Raw genomic sequence first — 14,171 nt, forward strand, 5'->3', positions numbered from 1 at the left:
TAGGACGGAGTTGAGGAGAAACTGCTTTTCCCAGGGAGCAGAAAATGTGGAAATCACTAGTTGTAGCTAACTTGTTAAGTATATTTAAGGCACAGTTAGACAGATTTTTGCATTTCCAGGGTTATGGGGTAAAGACGGGATAGCAGGATCAAGCTTGATCTTCCTAGGGTTTCAGTGTTTTGGAAAAGATAGACAGGGAGGTGGGGTGGAGTTGCACCTTATCAGGGACAATATCACAGGTCCACTCCGAGGGAACATAATGGAGGGCTCGCCCACCGAGTCAAAGGGGCCATCATCATCTTCATCAATGTGTGCTGTGTCCATGACCAAGATTGTTCTTCGCAAATTTCTCTACGTAAGTGGCGTGCCCTCGCCGCCTTCTGGGCGGTGTCCTTACAAGAATAGTGACCCCAGCCATCATCACTACTCTTCACGGATTACCCACCTGACATCAGTGGTTGCATAGCCAGGACTTGTGATATGCACCTCCTCATACGACCATCCATCACCTGCTCCCATGGCTTCACATGACCCTGATCGGTGGGGTGGGGGGGGGTGCTACACCTTGCCCAAGGGTGACCTGTAGGCTAGTGAAGGGAAGGAGCACCTTACATCTCTTTTGGCAGAGATGTATCTCCACCCTGCCAGCCTATATGGGTAGAACTCAAAAATGGGAAGGGTGCAATCACACTGATGGGATTGTACTACAGACACCCCAATTACCACCGGGACATTGGGGAACAGATATGCAGGCAGATTAAGAAGAGGGATAGGAACAATAGGATTGTTGTCCATGGCGGACTTCAACTTCCCTAATATAAACTGGGATCTGCTGAGTGCAAGAGGTTTAGACGTGGCCGAATTTGTCAAGTGTATCCAAGAAGGTTTCTTAAATCAATATGTAGATAGTCCAATAAAAGGAGGGGCCTTACTGGACCTGGTGTTGGGTAATGAGTCTGGCCAAGTGACTGACCTTTCAGTGGGTGAACAGTGACCACAACTCTTTTAAGATAGTTATAGATAAGGATAAGTATGGGCCTTGTGGGAGAGTATTAAGTTGGAGAATGAGGCAGGAATGAGGGAGAGTTAATTGGGAACAGCTGTTTTTTTCAGGTCAAGTCTACAGCTGATATGTGGAGAATGCTTAAAGTACAACTGCACAGAGTACAGGACAGGTATGTTCCAGTCAGAAGGAAGGACAAGGATGGCAAGGTCAGAGAATCTTGGGTGTTGAGGGAGGTGATGAATTTAGTCAAAAAGAAAAAGAAAAAGTATGCAAAGCTCAGGAGGCTAGAATCAAACCGAGCACTCGAGGATTATAAGTATTCCAGAGAAGAACTCAAGAAGGGAATTAGGATCTCCAGGATGGGCCATGAAAAGGTGCTGAACAAGTAGGAGTAAAGAGAATCTCAAAGCACATCAAGAGCAAGAGGATAACTAGAGAGAGGGCAGGACCACTCAAGGATAAAGGGTGAACAAGAGTGTTTGGATGTGAAGGATGCGGCTGAGGTCCTTAATGAGTACTTCACATCAGTATTCACCAAGGAGAAGGATGTGAAAATAAGGAGACTGGTGCCAAGCATTTTAATATGCTAGGGGATTTTGAAGTAAAGGAGGAGATAGTATTGGGTCTCTTGAAGAGCACTAAGGTGGATAAGTCCCCAGAACCTGATAGGATATACTCCAGGTTACTGCAAGAGCCAAGAGGTGAAATTGCTGGGGCCTTGATTAATACCTTTGTGCTTCCTCTCGACACAGGTTCCATTATTCAAGAAGGGAACCAGGGATGATCCTGGAAACCATGGACCAGTGAGTCTCACATCAGAGGTAGGGAATTTATTGGAGAGAATTCATTGTGATAGGATTTATGAGCACTTGGAGAACCATGTTCTAATTAGGAAGAACCAGCATGGTTTTGTGCAGGGCAAGTTGTGTCTTACTAACCTGGCTGAGTTTTTTTGACAAGGTGACGAGGGCGATTGGTGAACTTAGAGCCCTTAGAAGTCAGAGTGGTGGTTGAAGGGACTTATTCCAGCTGGAGGGCTGTCATCAGTGGTGTCCCGCTGGGATCAGTGGTGTTCCGCTGGGATCTGTGCTGGGACCTCTGCTGTTTGTGATGTATGTAAATGTGGATGGGTGGGTTAGTAAGTTTGAAGATGATATGAAGATTGGTGGTATTGTGGATAGCATAGAAGACTAGCAAAGAATACAATGGAATATAGATCAGTTGCGGATATGGTCAGAGAAATGGCAAATGGAGTTTAACTTGGACAAATGTGAAGTGTTGCACCTTGGTAGGTCAAATGTATAGAGGCAGTACAGGAGAAGAGCAGAGGGATCTTCGAGTCCAAGTTCATAGCTCTCTGAAAGTGGCTACACAGGTTGATCAGGTGGTTAAGAAGGTATATTGCATGCTTGCCTTTGTTAGTTGAGGCACTGAGTTCAAAGGGAAGAAAGTTATGTTGCAGCTTTATAAAACTCTAGTTAGGCTGCATCTGGAGTATTGCTTACAGTTCTGGTCACCCCGTTACAGGAAGGATGTCAAGGCTTGGGAGACAGTGCAGAAAAAGTTTACCAGGATGTTGCCTGAATTAAAGGGCATGTATAACAAGAGGCTGGACTAACTGTGGTTGTGTTCTCTGGAACAGAGGAGGCTGAGGGGAGGCACGATAGAGGTTTATAAGATTATGAGAGGCATAGATAGAGTAGACAGCTAGTATATTTTTACCAGGATTGAAATGTCTAATACCAGAGGGCAGGCATTTAAGGTGAGAGGGGGTAATCTCATAGGAGATGTTTTATACACAGAGAGCAGTGGGTGCCTGGAATGCGCTGTCTGGGGTGGTGGTAGAGGTAGATACATTAGGGATTTTTAAGAGATGTTTAGATAGGCACATGAATGTGAGGAAAGTGGAAGGATATGGCCATTGTGCAGGCAGAAGGGATTAGTTAGGGTCCCATATGATTACCAATTTAATTGGGTCAGCACAACTTTGTGGGCCGAACAGCCTGACCCTGTGCTGTACTATTCTATGTTCTATCTTATTGAATGGTGGAGCAGGTTTGCCTAGTCCAATGGCCAACACAAAATAATCTGTAGATGCTGTGATCAAAGCAACACTTTCAGTACGCTGGATGAACTCAGCAGGTCGGGCAGCATCAGTTAGAAACGATGAGTCGACGTTTTGGGCCGGAACCCTTCGTCAGGACTGAAGAATGGGAGATGGGGAAGGATTTGAAGAATGCTTGTAGCTTCAGTTGAAAGACCAGTAATTTGAAAGACAAAGGGGTGGGGGAGGGGAAGCATTGACGTCATAGCCCTGAAGACAATGGGTGGCAGAAGAAGGAGGCGGAACCATGAGGGAGCTGGGGGAGGGGGCAGAGTGAAACAGGGATAGGGGAAAGGAGGGGGAGGGAATTACCGGAAGTTGGAGAATTCTATGTTCATACCAAGGGGCTGGAGACTACCTAGATGGTATATGAGGTGATGAGGTGTTGCTCCTCCAACCTGAGTTTAGCCTCATCATGGCAGTAGAGAAGGCCATGTATGGACATATCTGAATGGGAATGGGAAGCAGATTTGAAGTGGGTGGCTACCAGGAGATCCTGTCTGTTGTGGCGGACAGAGTGGAGGTGCCGCCACATGCAAAAATGCCATTCCCTATTCCCAGTTCCTCCGTCTCTGCCGCATCTGCTCCCAGGATGAGGCTTTCCATTCCAGGACATCTCAAATGTTCTCTTTCTTTAAGGATCGTGGTTTCCCTTCTGCCGTCATCAATGATGCCCTCACCTGCATCTCTTGCATTTCCCGCACTTCGGCCCTCACCCCATCCTCCCGCAACCATAACAGGTACAGAGTTCCCCTTGTCCTCACCTACCACCCCACCAGCCTCCGGATCCAGCACATTATCCTCCGCAACTTCTGCCACTTTCAACAGGACCCCACCACTAAGCACATCTTTCCCTCTCCACCCCCTCTGCTTTCCGCAGGGATCGGTCCCTCCGCGATTCCCTTATCCACACGTCCATCCCCACTGATCTCCCACCCGGCACTTACCCCTGTAAGCGTAAGTGCTACACCTGTCCCTACACCTCATCTCTTGCAAGCATTCATGACCCCAAACAGTCCTTCCAGGTGAGACAACACTTCACTTGTGAGTCTGTTGGGGTCATCTATTGCATCCGGTGTTCCCGGTGCGGCCTCCTCTACATCGGTGAAACCCGACGCAAATTGGGGGACCGCTTCGTCGAGCACCTCCACTCTGTCTGCCACAACAGACAGGATCTCCCGGTAGCCACCCACTTCAACTCTGCTTCCCATTCCCATTCAGATATGTCCTCCTCTACTGCCATGATGAGGCTAAACTCAGGTTGGAGGAGCAACACCTCATAGACCGTCTGGGTAGTCTCCAGCCCCTTGGTATGAACATAGAATTCTCCAGCTTCCGGTAATTCCCTCCCCCTCCCTTCCTCTATCCCTATGTCACTCTGCCCCCTCCCCCAACTCCCTCATGGTTCCGCCTCCTTCTCCTACCACCCATTGTTTTCAGGGCTATGACGTCAATGCTTCCCCTCCCCCACCCCTTTGTCTTTCAAATTACTGGTCTATCAACTGAAGCTACAAGCATTCTTCAAATCCTTCCCCATCTCTCATTCTTCAGTCCTGATGAAGGGTTTCAGCCCGAAATGTCAACTCATCGTTTCTGACTGATGCTGCCCGACCTGCTGAGTTCATCCAGCGTACTGAAAGTGTTCCAATGGCCTACTCCTGCTTCTATTTCTTATTATCTTATGTTCTAATATTTTTTCTCTGGTTCTTCGGAGACATCTGGTTCTTTATTCACATTTATTCACAGGTTGTGGAGATCACTGTAAATGCCAGCATTTGGTGTCCATTCATAGTTATAGTAGATCTGTGGACGAGTTTAATATGCAATGAGACTCCAGTCACAGAGGCCAGAAGAGGCAAAGATGGCATGTTCCCTCTCTCAGTTGCTAATGGTGAGCCTGATGGATCTTCTCAACAGCCAGGGATTACTGTCAGTTCTATCAGCATCTCGCCCCTTCCTCTGTAACCGCAAGATGCCGTTAGACCTTAGACCTGAGGGGATATGTCCCCAGCAGCAACCTCCATGCTGCTGTCCCAGCACATTCGCAGGGCCTTCCTCAGCAGTTCAGAGTGGTGAGTGCAGTCACTAGAGACTGGATTTACAGTACGCGTGAGGTAGGCAGTTTATCACTGGGAGATTGGGCCAGGTGTATGATCCAGCCAGGGAGAAGGAATGCTGGTAAGTAGGCAGCTGGAAACAGGTCTGGAGTGGTTCTATGTTTCAGCTCCTCAAACCCGAAGCACAGGAAAATACAACATGGGAACAGGCTTTTCAGCCAACAGTGTCCGTGCTAAACGTGATGCCAGATTAAACTATAACTCTTCGGTATGATCCATTGCCTGTGTGTTCACGTATCAGTCTAAAAGCTTCTGAAATGCCACTGTCAAATCTGTCTCCATAGGCACCTGCCACTCGCTTTGTGGGACATCTCCGTTAAACTTATCCCCCTCTCTCCTCACGTATTTGACATTCCTACCCTGGGAAATTCTGACAATCTACTCTATCACTCAATTGCATAGACTTCTATCAGGTCTCTCCTCAGCCTCCATTACTCCAGAGAAAAGAACCCAAGTTTGTCCATTCTCTTCTTGTAGCTGATATCCTCTAAAGCAGGCAGCTCCCTAGTCAACTTCTTTCCTTTCCAACTCTTGTGCAGAAAACCCCAACCAATACAAGCAAGCATACTGTGCATCTTTTTTTCCACCCTATCTACAGGTGCAGCCATTTTCAGGGACCGATAGACTTGGACTCCAAGATCACTCTGTATATCAAAACTGTTAAGGGTTCTGCCATTAACTTAAAACGGACTGGAAAATCTACTATACTGCTATTAAATGCATGAAAAAAGAGGTAATAATGTAACATCCAGAAAATCTACAAGTCCAGCATAACCAGTTCTGAAGGTGCCGGATTTTCGGAGTTTTAATTATTGTCTGGAAGCTCCAGGTTGCAGAACTGGATGTGACATCCCAAATCCTCTCTGCCTAGATTCGCCTCACTCCCACCTCTGAAACTATCTCTCTTGACCCTCCAGCCTCTCTGAGAGAGGAGTGCGGGTGGACAGAACTCTCCGAACCCCGGAGAGGACAGCCGCGGGGAGTTGCGGCAGAGGGAGAGGAGTCCGAGAGAGTTTTCTTGTGACTTGCTGTTCTTTCCGCATCCACAAGATGGAGACTGATGCCCACGATCCGCAGGAGTTGGCTCTGGACCATGGAGACCCAGTGGTGGGAAGATCAGAAGATTAAAGAGGACAAAAAGGCATCACAGAAGGGAGAGAATTGCTGATCTTTCGCAGTTTAGTAGAGAATAATCTCCAGGTTGGCCCCACACTTACTAAAGCAACTCTGGGAAGGAACAGCAGAGGCAAAAGGAGAAAATGAATTAAAATCAGAGCCAGAATTGGGTTTGTTATCACTGATATAGGTCATGAAAATCTGTTATTTTGCGTGCAGTATGTTAAGTTACTATAAATGATAAAGTAAATAAATAGTACAAATACTAAGGAATAAATGAGGTAGTTTTATGGGCTCATGGACAGTTCAAAAATCTGATGGTGGAGGGGAAAAAGCTGTTTCTGATTCATTGCGTGTGGGTCTTCAGGCTTCCATACCTCTTCTCCAATGGTAGTACATGAAGAGGGCATGTCCTGGATGGTAAGGACCTTTAGTGGTAGCTGCTGGTGATAAGATCATATGGGTAAAGGGGGACTGGCAAATACCTGATGTGATCTCTGCAAAAGATGAACCACTCCATGGAGATCAGAGGTTAATGGTAATGGAAGGGAGACCAGGGAATCCTGAGGTAATGATATATCGGCAGAAAATCCAGAGTAACCCACAGGAACCTGACAGGAAGATCGCCCACAACTAGGTTCACTAGGTTAATTTAGGTTCACTAGGTTAATTCCTGGGATGTCCGGACTGTCTTACGCAGAGAGGTTGGAGAGACTGGGCTTGTACATGCTGGAATTGAGATTGAGGGGGGATCTGATTGAGACATATAAGATTATTAAGGGATTGGACAAGATAGAGGCAGGAAATATGTTCCAGATGCTGGGAGAGTCCAGTACCAGGGGGCATGGTTTAAGAATAAGGGGTAGGTCATATAGGACAGAGTTGAGGAGGAACTTCTTCTCCCAGAGAGATGTGGAGGTGTGAAACGCGCTGCCTCAGAAGGCAGTGGAGGCCAATTCTCTGGATGCTTTCAAGAAGGAGCAAGATAGGTATCTTATGGATAGGGGAATCAAGGGTTACGGGGACAAGGCAGGAACCAGGTATTGATTATTGATAGTAGATGATCAGCCATGATCTCAGAATGGCGGTGCAGGCTCGAAGGGCCGAATGGTCTACTTCTGCACCTATTGTCTATTGTCTATAACCTCGGTCAGTTCTTTAAAGTGCAGAAGGATAGATGAGGGCAATGAGAGTGTGACTGAATTTCCAACAAAACCTTTACTTAAAGACAGCAGGGGAGACTCAGAAGGTCGGAGCCCATGGAGAGCATCTGCATGGAACAAATGGATTAGAATGCAGGGATCATGGGATCCAAGGAACTTCTGGCACTGATGCCCATCCCCTTCTTCCAGCATCTTTCCATACAACCGTGGAGACGCAACACCATCACTTCTACCTCTCGCCTTCCCACCATCTCAACACCTTTCCATACAACCGCAGGAGATGCAACACAATCCCTTCTACCTCTCGCCATCCCACCATCCAAACACCCAATCAGTCCTTCCACGTTTGTGATGCAAGTTCATCAATACATATCCTTGGTTTTGCTCTCTCCACAAATGCTCCCTGACCTGATAGTTATTTCAAGCAAGCTCTTATATTTCAGATTTGTGTCCTAATCCCACAATTCCAGTACTTATTTTTTTTCCTCTCTCCTTTGTCCTTCATCCATGTATGTCCCTCCAGACGGGTTGGCTGTGACTGACTGATCTGCGCCCCCGTCCCTCAGCAGGCACCACTCTCCGTTATGTCATCCTGTCCCTCTAGATCTTCTCCTATCACAGACATCCCCATTGCTCTCAACCACCCCATCTGCTTCTTGGCAACTCCAAGCACACTGAGTTCGAGCTTCTCCCAGTTCAAAGGTCATTAACCGTAACCGTTGCCCCAGTTTCTCTCTCAACAGATGCTGCCCGACCTGTTGAGTGCCTTCACCATATTCTGTCCTTTATTACAGGTATTCCTCTGCTTTAAATGCAGAAATCGATGATCGTCCTCTGAAATAGAGGATTCCAAAGACTCACTACCCCTTGACTGAAGAAACATCTCAATTTAGTCCTAAGTGGCTATTCCCTTATCTTCAGACTGTGATTCCTAATTCTGGTCTCCTCAGTCAGGAGGAATTTCCTGTATCTTCCCTATCATGCCCCCATAAGAATTTTTGCATAATCCAAAGATTGAAGATTAGCTTTATTTGTCACATGTACACTGAAGCATACTGTAAAGTGTGTTGTTTTTGCATTAGCGGCCAGCATAGTCTGAGGTTGAGGTTGTACTGGGGGCCAGCCTGCAAGTATTGCCATGCCCATAATTTATTAATGCTAACTTGTAAAGTCTTTGGAAAATGGAAGGAAACCGGAGTACCAGACAAACCCACACGGTCACAGGAAACACGTGCGAACTCCTTACAGACAGTGGCAGCAATTGAATCCCAATCTTCCGATTGTTGGTGCTGTAAAGTCTTACACTAACTGCTGCACTACCGAGCTGCCCTATTCAATATGATCATCGCTAATGCTCTAAACTCTGAACCTACTTGATCTCTGTCATTACAATAGACTTATTACCCCAGGAACCTGTCTCGTGAATCTTCACTGTACTCAATGTATCCAATTTTAGTATAGGACCAAAAGGGCGCACAGTTCTCCCGGCATGGTCTTGCCAGGAGGCCAAGAGACTGCAGATGCTGGAGTTTGTAGCAAAATACATACTGTTGGAGGAATTCAGTGGATTAAGCAGCATCTGTGGAGGCAAGTGGTGGAGTGGTTAAGGCGTTCGTCTAGTGATTTGAAGGTCGCTAGTTCAAGCCTCAGCTGTGGCAGCATGTTTGTGTCCTTGAGCAAGGCGCTTAACCACACATTGCTGTAGTGTCTGTGCGAGGAGTGGCGCCCCACACAGACTTCCAATCATGAAAATGCCCGACGCAGGCCTTGTGGTCTGAGTCAATGCTCCCTCCTGTGGAAGCAAAGGAACAGTACAGATGTTAATCGTCCCTCTGCCTTCACAGATGCCTATTGTCCTGCTGAGTTCCTCCAGCAGGTTTGTTTTGGCCAGGAATTGACATCTCTTACACTTAAATCATGAAAAATAAAGCCAGTTTGAGTAGTCTAGCCTGTGGTACGTATCCCTACTCTCCCCTAATCATTCTGGTGAACCTACTGATATCTTGAGTGAACTTAAACACCGGGCCAGATTGTCGAACCGGGTCAGGGTTGGAGGCGAGAGACTCACTGCTTTGGCTCGCTACTCTGTGGCGTTTCCGTGACTCTGTGCTGGGCTGGGCTGAGGCTATGGTCTGTAACTAATGGTCTTCTGAATTGGCTGCAGTGACACCCGGCATTGTGAACTTCAGTTCTGAATGCTGTTTGCTTGCCTTTATTGTTTGCACAACTTGCTTTTCTTTCTCTCTGCACCTTGGGTATTTGACAGTCTACTTTTGTTTTTAAGAGGTTCTCTTGGGGTTCCTTGTTTTGTGGCTGCCTGTAAGGAGGCAAATCTCAAGGTTGTATAGAGTATATATAATATGATAATAAATGTACTTTGAACTTTGATTCCTTCTGTATTAACTTCCTGAGAAGTGCTGAGGCTCAAGTGAAGTTTTTTGTCATGTGCATGGGTCCAGTGAGGCACAGGCTCAATGCTTGTAGCAGCATCACAGCGATGTAGATTGAAATTTTAAAGTTCAAAGTTATTGTCGAAGTATGTATAAATTATACAACCTTGAGATTCGTCTCCTTACAGGCAGGCACAAAACAAGAAAAGCCGAAAGAATCCAATTAAAAAAAAGACCAATACCCAATGCACAGAGAGAAAAAAAACAAATCAAATCATGCAAACAATAAAGCCAGCACCAGTGTTGAGAAGGGAATTGAGTCCGTCAGCCCAAAGCCGAGAGCAGCCAGAGTAGGTCCATAGTCTCAGTCTCAGTCCATCAAACAGTGGCAAATCTCCAGGAGGCTCACAGACGCTAAGCCCAGATGAGTCAGTGTATGATAAAGCCTCAGCCTCAGGGCCGAGGAGAGTGGAGTAAAATGTCATTGAGCAGAACCAGCTTGACCCTCGCCTCCGGTCCTGACACCATTCCTTTTGAGTCCATCTTGCCCAGCGTTTAAGTTGTCCAAACACCGGATCGTCTCCCGAACTCGGGCCTGGGCCCTGCCCCAGTGATGCACTCTGGGCTGCTTCCGTCCCGTACACGACCTTTCCAAAGCGGTGTGGTGCCTAGATGGATCAAGCCTGCTCGCTCCGACTATGTCTCTGATACCGACTCCATCTTCTCCTGGAACATGCCTTGACCTTGCTCCAGCTCTGTCTCGCACCTGCACGTCTCAACCCTTGGTTTAGCCTCACCGTCGCTTGCCTCTTCATCGTTTGCAGAGATCGTTTACCACAATTTTCCATCTAAAAGTGTTACTAATAGAGTGTTTATTCGAATTCCTTGCCTCGAGAACCACCAGTAAGCTGTACCACCATCTTAAACCGATTCGAACAACATAATTTGTAGATTATACAGAAGTTATGCAAAACAGCGAAGAAGAAGATTGTAAAATGAGCGATTAGTGTAAAAAAGACTCACAAGTCAGAGACAGCTCCATGGTCGGACAAGAGGGAGTTGGTACTGGTCCATAGTGTTCTGCTGCTGAGGTAGGATTGGGATTGCTGTTCAACAAACTGATGATTGCAGGAAAGTAGATGTTCCTGAACTTGGTGTTGTGGGACTTCAGACTTCTGTACCTCCTGTCTGATGGTGGCGGTGAGGAGCTGCCCCATTAAGGTAATACCACCTGTAGATTCTGTCAACATTGAGGAGTGCTGTGCACGTGCCCACTGCCCTCTGCAGCCTCCTATGTTCTTGCATGTTGTAGTTACCATACCAGGCCATGATGTAACCAGTCAGAATATTTTCGACAGTGCACTTGGAGAAGGTTGCTAATGCATTTAGTTCCATGCCGAGCCTCCTTTAGCCTCCAAGAAAGTAGAGGTGCTGCACTCCTTCATTGTGACTGCATCTAAGATCTGGGCCCAGTCCAGGTCAACTGAAATGTTAATGCCCAGGAATTTGAAGCTGCTGACCATCTCCACCTCTGGACTCACCAGAGAGAAATGGCATATAGTCTCCTGGCTTCACCTTTTCTGCAGTCGATGATTAGCTCCCTGGTTTTGTTGGCGCTGAACGAGAGATTGTTACTGCAGCCCAGCTTGGCCAGGTGTTGTATTTCATGCCTGTTATTTGGCCTACGACAAAGTCACCTCTGATGTCGCAGTCATGTGGTGCAGGGATGAAAACGGAAAGGAGAGCGGTGGGATGAGGAAACTCTTTTGTAGAAGTGCTGGTAAAAAACTCACTCCCTGCTTTGCCAGCTGTCAATCACACACACACACACAATAACAAGTTTGTAGGTGTTGTGTCTCCCTTTTTATTGCTTCTTTAACCTTCTTTTAAATTCTTAGAGATGGCAATAGCAGTGTGAAACTGATGTAAAATTGTCATTTGGAAACATTCACAAACTAATACAATTAATAAAACTTGAAAATTGTTACATATACATTTTAGGAAGTTGAATACACTAAAAATTCAGAATGAAATACATGCTATGCTCATAAAATCACAATTAACTTGCAGCTAATCTTTTAATCAAGTGGGTTGATTGCAATCAAAATTTTTAACCGCTCCGAGGCAAAAACGAAGTCGTCACGAATAAGGCTCACCAGCCACTCTACTTTAAGAGGCTTTGGGGAGATCTGGAAATTTCAATAGATGTATGGTGGAGGACAGTCTAACTACTTGCATCACCACCTGGCATGGAAAGGATTGCATTTGGTTGCAGAAGGTTTTAGGCTCAGCCTGTTTCACCACAGGCACAACCTTCCCCACGATCAAGAAGATCTTCAAGAGGTGATGCCCCAAGAAAGTAGCGTCCATCATTAAAGACCCTCACCATCAGGAACACATCCTCTTCATGGGAGCAGGTACAGGAGCCTGAAGACCAATATTCAAAGATTCAGGAGCAGCTTCTTCCCTTTCACCATCAGATTTCTGAACGATCCATGAACCCACGAGCATTTCTTCATTATTCCTTTTTTTGCATTAATTATTGTTCTGTAATTTATAATGATTTTATGTCTTTACACTGTACTGACGCTGCAAAACAAATTTCATGTCATTTAAGAGAGTGTTAATAAACCTGATTTAGATTCTATTTTTTTTTAAATTTCTCTCTTTCTAGATGCTCCACATTGCTCCAGCAGATGGCGGCATAATCCACAGATTACTGCGCTCAGTGCCTGTAACCACTCAAGAGAGCCACAGAGCCCACAAAACAAAGAAATGGTTTATACTGTTAAATAATACCTACTTAAACCATGACTGTCCGGTATATTATTATGGACAGATTAGCAAGCAACAGAGAGCCAGCTTGGACTTTAATTTCCATTTGCTTTATGTCCAGCATGGTTGGATGACCTGCTGGAGTTGGAGCAAAATATCGCAGACACTGGAAACAAAGAGGGGATGTTGGGATTCCTCAGCAGGTCAAGCAACATCTGTAGAGAGGGAAACAGTTGAGGTCCTGGGTCAAGACTCTTCATTGAACTGGAGAAGAGGATGATTTGCATGTTCTAAGTTGCAGAGAAGGAAGGAATGGGGAGATGGGCAGAATGTCTGTGATAAAGTGCAGAACGAAGTAGAAGCATAATGTATTGAAACATAGCAAATTAAAACTGAACTGCATTGGGTTCAATACCTTTACGGGGATATCTAAGAGCAGAAACGGCTGAGACTAATTGGCAGAAGAATGAGGCAGAGCTGTATGGTTGGTGGGGAGAGGTTGAAGACCGGAGGTACAGTCAAATGCAAGGAAGGAAAACTAGGTCAGTCCAGTGGGCAGAGCAGATGCAGGTGTGATAAGGCCCTCGTGTGTGAGCAGTCCAAGACAAAATTGAATCTGTTTTAAGGCAAGGAATCTAATGACACAGATGTACTTAGAGTGCTATCACAGGTATATGGTTGAAAGAAAGTGAAGACTCTCACCTCATCTACGTCCTTCAGTTGAATGCAGGAGAGGAGATATGTTTCTACCAAAGGAGGTGCAAGACATTCCTTGCCTCTGCTAGGTCACACTTGGGCAAGGCGTAGTACCCGCTTAGCTCCTCTCCCCAATCAGGGTCACGTGAAGTCACTGGAGCAGGCAGTGGACAGTCATATGAGCAGCTGGTGGATATCTCAAGTCCTGGTTATGTGACCACTGATAGCTGGCAGGCAATCTCGGAAAAGTCTTGATAATTGCTGAGGTCACCCGGCTTGTAAAGGCACTGCCCAGAAGGAGGCAATGGCAAAGCACTTCTGTAAAAGAAAATGCCAAGAACAATCATGGTAATTAGATTTGATTAGATTCAACATTATTGTCATTGTGCCGACTACAGATACAAAGCCAATGAAATGCAGTTAGCATCTGACCAGAAATGCAAAGAATAGTGTTATTTTACAAAATAACTGTGAATAAAAAGTAAGTGCTACAGTACACAAATATAAAAGTACTGAGACAGTACAATATGGGTGCAATACTGCTTAGTGCTGTGATTTGAGGTTCAGCAGGGACATAGCCTCAGAGAAGATGCTCTTCCTGTGCCTGCTGGTGCGGGAGCGGAGGCTCCTGTAGCGCCTACTGGATAGGAGGAGAGTAAAAAGTCCATGGTTAGGGTGGGATGCATCCTTGATAATGCTTTTCCCCCTGCCCAGGCAGCATTTATGGGAGATGTTCTCAATGGTGGGCAATTGGGTGCCGATAATCCACCGGGTAGTTTTCACCACACGCTGGAGTACTTTGTG

The sequence above is a fragment of the Mobula birostris genome, chromosome 27 (genome assembly GCF_030028105.1).
Source record: "Mobula birostris isolate sMobBir1 chromosome 27, sMobBir1.hap1, whole genome shotgun sequence".
In the NCBI taxonomy this organism is placed as follows: domain Eukaryota; kingdom Metazoa; phylum Chordata; class Chondrichthyes; order Myliobatiformes; family Myliobatidae; genus Mobula; species Mobula birostris.